Source organism: Phoca vitulina, unplaced genomic scaffold (genome assembly GCF_004348235.1).
Source record: "Phoca vitulina isolate PV1807 unplaced genomic scaffold, GSC_HSeal_1.0 scaffold72, whole genome shotgun sequence".
In the NCBI taxonomy this organism is placed as follows: domain Eukaryota; kingdom Metazoa; phylum Chordata; class Mammalia; order Carnivora; family Phocidae; genus Phoca; species Phoca vitulina.
In genome coordinates, this window is record NW_022589775.1 from 5280354 (window position 1) to 5289789 (window position 9436).

Consider the following 9436-nt stretch of genomic DNA (forward strand, 5'->3'; position numbering starts at 1 on the left):
ATTAGTTTACTAGGGCTTCCATAACACAGTACCACAGACTCATTGGCTTAAATAGCAGAAATTTATTTTCTCACAGTTCTGGAGGTTAAAAGTCCAAAATCAATGTGTCAGCAGGTTTTATTTCTTCTGAGATGTTCCTTCTTGGCTTGCAGATGGCCAAATTCACCTCCTGTCTTCACATGATCTTCCCTCTGGACTTGTCTGTGCCCTAATTTTCAGTCATACTGGATTAGGGCCCACCCATATGACCTCACATTACCTGAATTACCTCTTAAAACATTCTATCTCCAAATACAGTCATATTTTGAGTTACTGGAGGTTAAGATTTCAACATATGATTTTTTTTAGTTTTTATTTTAATTCCAGTTAGTTAACATACTGTGTAATACTAGTTTCAGTTGTACAATATAGTGATTCAACACTTTCATACAACACCCTGTGCCCATTGCAAGTACACTCCTTAATCCCCATCACCTATTTAACCCATCCTCTGATTGCCCTCCCCTCTGGTAACCATCAGATTATTCTCTATAATTAAAAGTCTATTTCTTGCTTTGACTCTCTCTCTTTCATTTTTTTTTCTTTTGATTGTTTGCTTTGTTTCTTAAATACCACATATGAGTGAAATCATATGGCATTTGTCTTTGTCTGTCTGGCTTACTTCCCTTAGCATTATACTCTCTAGCTCTATCCATGTCATTGTAAATGGCAAGATTTCATTCTTTTTTATGGCTGAATAATATTCTATATATATATGGTATATATATCACATCTTTATCCATTCATCAATCAATGGACACTTCAGCTGCTTTCATATCTTGGCTTTGTAAATAATGTTGTTATAAACACTTTGAATTAGTGTTTTTGTATTCTTTGGGTAAATACCCAGTAGTGTGATTGCTTGATCCTAAGATAGTCTTATTTGTAACTTTTTGAGGAAATTCCACACTGTTTTCCACAGTCACTGAGTGTTCTTTTTCTCCACATAATCACCAGTGTGCATGAGTGCTCTTTTTCTCTACATCCTAACCAATATTTGTTTCTTAATCCAATAGGTAATGGGATTCTTTTTTTTAAAAGATTTTATTTATTTATTTGACAGAGAGAGACACAGCGAGAGAGGAAACACAAGCAGGGGGAGTAGGAGAGGGAGAAGCAGGCTTCCCGCAGAGCAGGGAGCCCAATGTGGGGCTTGATCCCAGGACCCTGGGATCATGACCTGAGTCAAAGGCAGATGCTTAACCGACTGAGCCACCCAGGCACCCTGGTAATGGGGTTCTTGATAAGGCAAATGGCATGATAAAAACTGGACTGCATGAAAATCAAGTATGGTGATGATGTGCATGATGACTTGACTTTGGGAACACGAAAGTTAAGAGATCTTATAACTTTCTAGATGTGAGTTGATTAGAACTAAGACTAGGGTGGAAGCAGGAAAAATGTGAAGAAAGGGTTAAGCAGTGGAGACACTATTAATGCATAGAATCTGGTAGCTCAGACAATAGAAATGAAAAACAACAGAGTCCTTTATGGCTTCCGTATTTTGTGCCTGCAGTGTTGTGTTTCCAGTAATATAAGTGGAGAAACTGGGGAAGGATTTGCTAAGAAGGAATGACAATGAAGTCAGTGCTTAACCTAATGAGATGTAATTGGGGGACAAATGAAGGGAATATTATAAAGGTGGTTGTAATTATAAACCAGAATAAGGTAGGATACTGATTTGGGTGAGGGCATCAAGATAAAAGCTTAAATGTCGAAGTGAATAAGCTTACCAAAGAAAATAGGACAGAGAGAGAAAAACAGAGGTCAACTAATGGATTGGTTGGTAATGTCCACTACTACGAGATGGGGTATAGATCACACATCAAAGGAGAACTATTGGAGTAGGGGGTCTTCCAAAATAATGTCATAGAGGTCAAAGTAGATGAGTGTTATGAGAAAGAATACTTGGTTAAATGTGCTGGACTTTTTAATATGAAGTCAAATAAGAAAGAAGAGGAAGAAAGGTCCCTTGAGACAAGGAGTTATGACTGTTGACTTTTAGTAGAGATACTTCATTTAATCCCAAGAACAAAATCCTAATTGCAGTGTGGATGGGAATAAGGCAAGGTGGGAAAATGGAGGTAGTGAATAGCGACAACATTTTTTAAAGATTTTATTTATTTAAGAAAAAGAGAGAACATGAGTTGGGGGGGGCAGATGGAGAAGGAGAAGCAGACTCCCCAGTGATCAGGGAGCCCGATGTGGGGCTTGATCCCAGGACCCTGGGATCATGACCTGAGCTGAAGGCAGACATTTAACCAAATGAGTCACCCAGGTGCCTCTAGTGACGTTTTTGAAGCTGTATGTAAAAGATGTGGTGTCAATAACTAGAGGAGACAGAGGAGAAAGAGTAAACTTTAGCCCCCCCCCAAATAAGGAAATTTATCTATTTGTGGATAAAATATCCAGATGGAAGGATCTTTGAGAAGTTTGAAGGATTTAAAGCACAGGTAAAGGGATAAGGTGTTTTTTCTTCCCCTTTTCCATGCTAACCGCCTCATCTGGATCTTTTAGTGCCTCTCTTTCCATCTTTTCCAAAACCTTGTGCCATCATTTATTGCCTTTGTGTTTTGCATTTGCAAGCAGCCCTCTGCACTGACTTCTTGTCTATCCCTGGAGACATTCTCTGGTCCCCCCAATCACCAGATATTTTCTCTTATGTGTGCTCTACCTCTCAGCTACAGGCTCTCTCTATTGTCCTTTTCAAAGCCAAACCAAACCAATTCTATTTTACGTAGAATTTTCCTGCCTCACTCTTACTCCATCTTCCTTCTTATTCACAGCTTCGCACGCTCTCTGCCATATGACTCCACAGACATACATTTTATCAAGATTATTAATGCCCTGTTGTTACCAAATCAAATTGATGACATCTTTTCCTCCTTTTAAAGCTTGGCTTTCATGACACACACTACTGGCTTTTTTCTTATCTTTCAGGTTCTTTTGCTAACTTCCTCCTCTCTCCTCTTCCCACGTGGTCTATAACCTGTATGTTGCTCTTCTGGCTTCAGCTGTCATACATAAGCATGTGAGTCCTAATTCTGAATAATGGCTCAGATTTCTCTCTTGACCTGCAGATTGGATTCTAGATTCCACAGAGCCTCAATTTCAACACACCTATGCCTGAAGCTATTTCTTCCTGACATGCGCAATCCTGCTTTTCTCCAGTGTTCCATGTCTCAGTAATAGCCACTCTCCACCCAGTTAGGCAAGCCAGGAATTTCAATGTTGTCCTTGCTCCTCCCATTTCCTTCTGCTTTTGTATGCCATCTATTAATAACTCCTTTTGGTTTTATTTCCTTAGTATTTACTAAACCCATCCATGTCTTCTCACCTCTACTGCCACCACACCTATTCAGGCCACTATAATTTTTGCCTAGGTTATTGTAGAGAGTCCCATAACCCATGACTTTGATGCTAGCTTTGGCCCACCTGTGTCCTTACATTTCTTCTTCAACCCACAAGACAGCCCTAAGATATAAATCAAGTTGTGTCATTCTTCAGGATAAAGTATTTCCGTAGCTCCCTACTTGGCTCTATATAACATACAAGCTCCTTAATTTGCCCAGTATTACCTTTAAAAAAAAAGATTTTATTTATTTATTTGAGACAGAGAGAGCCAAGGGGAGGGGCAGAGGGAGAAGGAGAGAGAGAATCCCAAGAAGACTCCCTGTTGAGTGCAGAGCCCAACTAGGGGCTCGATCTCATGACCCTGAGATCACGACCTGAGCCAAAATCAAGAGTTAGATGCTTAACTGACTATGCCCCCCAGGTATCCCCCAATATTACCTTTTTTAAAGTATTAAATACCTGTGTGCCAGACAATATCTCACTCTTAGGATAAGCTTGTGAATGATGTGAAACGGATCTGTGTTATTCCAGGGTTACTCTTCATAAACAGTATGTTTAACTGCTCCGCATACCCTTCATGGTGGATCCCTGCCAATGTCTCCAGGAATATCTCTATCACTCCACTTTCACATCTCCATCTCCACCCAGATTGAATCTCTTGCCATTCTCTGTATGTGCTTTCTCTTGTGAACATATTTCCTCACACCTTAAACTCATGCCCCATCCCATCTAACTCCATTTTTCTGGTTAATTCTTACTGACATTTGAGATCTCAGTATACATGTTACTAATTCCAGGAAGCTATCGCTAATCATACAACAAATTCCAGCTTGGGTGCCAATGCTTATGTGCTTCCATGTCATCCTTTATCTGTTACTCATGGCAATTATAACAACTTATTGTAATCTCCTGTCTACCCCCAATAGAAAGTAAATTCTTTGAGGACATTACTTGTCTTGTTCACCACTGTATCTGTCAAAACAGAGGCCAGCATGGGGTAATTACTTGGTGACTACTCACTGAATACATGAAGGAACAAATGGCCTAGGTACAGATTTATGTCAATATAAAAAAAAAGATAAATGGAAAAATTCAGGTCAGAATGCTCTTCAAAGAAATATGAGGTAAGAGCATCTCTGCAGAATGAGGGTTTGGCCACAGGGAAATGTAAACAAATAAGTGAAATAGTAAAGATCTGGAGTGACCTTATAGATCCTTAAGAAAGAATATAATTGTTGAGAAGTGTAGGGGAGCCAGATTAAAACTGGGTAGCAAAGACCAAGTAATGATTTCTGCATCTTTCTCTAGATGTGCTGCAAAGAAAGAGCTCAGCAGTTGAATGGTAGAAGCTCAATGTTTAGTGTGGTGTGTGTGTGTGTGTGTGTGTGTGTGTGAGTGTGTGTGGTGGGGTCTAAGGTAGAAATGAAGGTGGTTCTTAAATCAGCAGTTATATAACCAAACCTAGAATCTGGGCCAAAAGAAACCCATTACCCTTTATGCCGGAACAATGTACATAGATGGTATGTGTGAATGGGAGGTTTGGAATGGCTAGAGGTTTTGGTGAAGGCACAGTGAGCAGAATGAAGAAATTTGGAACAAGATAAGCAAAACATAAGCCAAAGAAATTATTAAATTCAGTATTTTTTAATTGATCCTATTGCCTGTAATGATAGAATCTACTTTTCACAAATGTATGAATTTTATCAAAATCATAATTGACCATATGGTATGGTAAGAAGAAACAGTCAATTCTTCACTGTCAAAATTGTGATCAATATGATGGTTGGAATTTCTTCAAAGAAAAAATGGAAAGGCTGAGAATGCCTTTTGTATATTCTTCTCCTGGATTTTAATTGGTGTGGAAGACTAACACTGAGAGACTAGTTTCCCTGTGGCAACTAATTATCCACCTCATGCACTTATTTGTGGATGGATCAATCACTTTCCAAGTATTTATTGATCTCCTATTGTGTGCCCAACATGATGCTAAGTGCTGGGGGTCAACAAGAAAAATATAAAGCACAATCTCTACCCTCTCAATCTGTAGTGTGTCTCTACATGAGTTACTCTACCCTGATTCCAATGTCATTTCATTTTTTTGTATCAGTGGTGGTATTAGTGACAGAATGATCTTTTTGATAATTCCTTACTATTTGTCATTACTATTTAGCTGTTCTATAATTCTCTTTTGGGTAACCACCTGGTTAATCTTTTTTTTTTTTTTTTAATAAGATGCTAACTTGGTATTACTTTATCTGTGATAGTAAGCTCCTTATGAATTATAATATCAATATCCCTATACTATTCTGTAAAATGTGCTGTTTCTTCCTAAAGAAAAATCTTATCTGAGGTGTTTTCTGAATTTGCATTTTGATTTATTCTAGCTTTTGCATAATATTTCAACTAATAAAATTTCTTTAGTTTCCTTAACCCTTTCCTTGTGAAAATTCTACAATTAAATTATCATTACTTATTAATTTGTATGATTTACTCCTTACATAGTAATTTGCTTTCCCTTCCTATTTATTTATTTAAGATTCTATTTTTTTTATTTTTGAGAGAGAGAGTGTGCATGAGCTGGGGGAAGGGGCAGAGGGAGAAGCAGACTCCTTGCTGAGCAGGGAGCCCGATGCAAGACACAATCCCTGGACCCTGGGATTATGACCTGAGCCGAAGGCAGACGCTTAACTGACTGAGCCATCCAGGCGCCCCTCCCTTGCTCTTTAAATGTTGACATCATGCTCATGATTTAGAAATATTTTCTCAAAAATCTCACTTGGCTTGTCTACTTTTAATGTTACACAAATTTAACTTAAATCCATTTTAATGACTTTTTCTGGAATTTATACTTAAAAAAATTATAGCTATAGTGACACTGCCTTTTACTTATGAACTGAGATTTTTGTCTTAATCTAGACTAAGAAGTACAAATTCCATTACTGGGGTTTATGTGGAAATATTTCATTGGAATTATAGATCAATGTCAAAAACCACAGAAGATAAATGACAGACTCACTTGTTACAAGACACTATTAGTGAATCACATGTCCAGTGGTGTGGTTAAACCATGAAAGCATAAAAATAAAACAGATTAAGAACGTCTATTACTTCTGCATTGATAATATCTTGCACTTATAATCTAACAAAAATCATAATAAATGATATAACAATCATTAGTCTATGCAAATCTCTAAGTAACTTAGGTCACTTTAACGTAGATCACTTTAACTACTTCTTATTTTCAAAAGCAAATTCTGAACACCAACCCCATGGATGAATTTCCTAATTAGAATTTGTGGCTTGTGGGCATGGAGCAAACCATCCCATCTCACAATAGTCACTTCCAGACTTATACAATAAGTCTTTTCTCATCGTCAAAGTATTATCTGTGGGAATGTCTCCTTTGCAGTTCTACAAATCTTTTGAAACACTAGAATGAAATGCCTAAAAAGCCAATTCTATTCTGTTGGCAAGTATTTGCAAACTGCATAGTTACTTGTTTGGTAGAAAAGGTTATGTGAACCCTGATTAGAGTTAGTGATCTCTGGAAAGCCTTCTGGGGTTAAATTTCTATTTGTTTAGGATTTATTTGACATTTGGAAGAATCCTGACAATAAGAATTCCTAGGTTCAAACCTTAAGTCTTCTTTTTCCCCAGATATTCTGTTTTGTGCCTAGATAAAAGGAATAACTCCTTATATTTGTTGGAAACAACACAATAGAAAAATCAGTGCTGATCCCATTTAAAATTTTGCAACATGCAAATTGATAAACAATGATCACCCCAGGAGCATTCATTAGAAAATGGCCACATTCACTAGTTCATTCTCTGTAGGACCTGCCTAAAATCCAGCCACCTTTTACATCTGAAGCTGTGTAGTCATATATTTGGGAGCATTTCCACCAGTTCCTTTCGAGGCAGGAGACTTAGGCTGAATATTTAATAAGAGTATCCCAGGGAACTCCAGTTAAGGATGAAAGATGAAGATAAACAATGGATACACATATGAAGTCTGGGAGATACATATGGTTTTACTTTGTAGAGTAGCACATATAGGCTTGCATGCTTATGTGGGCTATACTTTGTTTATTTTCAACACTTTACTCTTCTTTTGCCCTCTGTATAGTGGTGAGACAGTTTGTATTCAGCATTACATGGTTACATAATTAGAAATGCTGAGCAAGCTTTGTAGATTTATATGCTCTGCCCTAGCAAAGAGCATAACAAATTAGAGATTATAAATCAATTTAGCTACCTCAAATTGGAGACTTTTAAAAGTGCATTTATTTATTTCATAGATTTTTCTCTGAACATTTGAATCATTTGCTTTGATTTATGTTTTGTTGTTGTTGTTTTTCAGGAAACGTATGGAGGTATTCACAGAAACTAAATGTTTATTTGGGATATATATATATTCCCCGCCCTTAGGGCACTGTCTGGAAATCCAGTATAAATGTTTTTTTAATGAATAAACATTGTTTATCAACCTGTCAATCAAAAAATCTTACAATAGAAGAAAAATGCTAATTTAACCATCATCTTTGACATATGAAAATTTTGTACAATTTTATTTTTCAGTGACAAGATCAGAAATTAAGAATATATATCTAAAACATGGATTTAGAAATCCCAGCATAATTATCTATGATGCAAACACACGGAAGAATTTTTGATTGTCAAAGGATGTGGGACTCTATTTTTAAAAAGTTAAAATAATTTATACTAAATACTAGGAAAATTAAAATATTCATTTCTCATAGGACCTTTGAGATGCCAGGTATAGGCTTTTAGACACATTGCTGGTCTCTGCAAATCTCTAAGTAACGTAGATCACTTGAACTACTTCTTATTTTCAAAAGCAAATTCTGAACACCAGCCCCATGGATGAATTTCCTAATTAGAATTTGTGGCTTGTGGGCATGGAGCAAACCATTCCATCTCACAATAGTCACTTCCAGACTTATACAATAAACACAGATAACTTCGTTCCATATTTAAGTGACAGAATTTTGCTATGGATGCAAAGTTCTTTTAGAGCTGAATATTTCAAATCACTAGTGCCTACAAAATCTTTTAATTGGCACACTGTCAGAGTTAAAATTGAAATGTAGACTAGAACACCACAGAATAGAATATAGACTACATTGCAGGGAAAGATGATAATTATATTTTTGATACTTTTAGTTACACTTTATTCACAAGTGGATTCTAGCAGCAGTGTTATATATACACATATATGTGTATATATTTCTTTTTAATAGTGGATAAAAGTAAAAATTATTTTGAAAGCAGTTATTCTAAAGATATGTCTTCTTCAGTATCAATATCCAACTGAATCAGTTGTGCATTATTAGTTGTGCTAAATCAAGTGAAATCTTTTTACTGAGCGACAATTCTGCACCAAGTAATATGTGGATCCTTACACATTTTTAATCTATTGCCAGTATTCATGATTCTGTGATATAATAGTTAAAATTAAGCCCTTGATACAAGTTAGGGAAATAAAACAGAAACACAACTGATCAGAACTTGAGATTTTGTAAAAAATGTACTGATATCAGCATTTTCCAACCTTAAGTTTCCAAGTTCTTAAAAGATGTTATTTCAAATAACTGAGTTCCATGTTGATGGGTTTTGAAAATTATAGGTTAAGTTATTAAGTTTTCCTTACTGCAGAAATTCTTTGGGATTTTACAATGCTCATGGCTTTCTCAAATCACCAAGTATTAAGACATGGATATAACATAAATTTACCAAATTTGTTTAGCCATAAAATCTTTTTAAACTATTATTTCTTCAGATGTTTTTTTGGGGGGGGGCGATGTTAATCATGTCAACTGAGGGGGAGGAGCAAGATGGCAGAGGAGTAGGAGACCTGGATTTCGTCTGGTCTCAGGAATTCAGCTGGATAGGGATCAAACCAATCTGAACACCTACAAACTCAACAGGAGATCGAAGAAAAGAAGAGCAACAACTCTCTGAACAGAAAAGCGACCACGTTCCAGAAGGTAGGACGTGCGGAGAAGTGAATCCGAGGTGATAT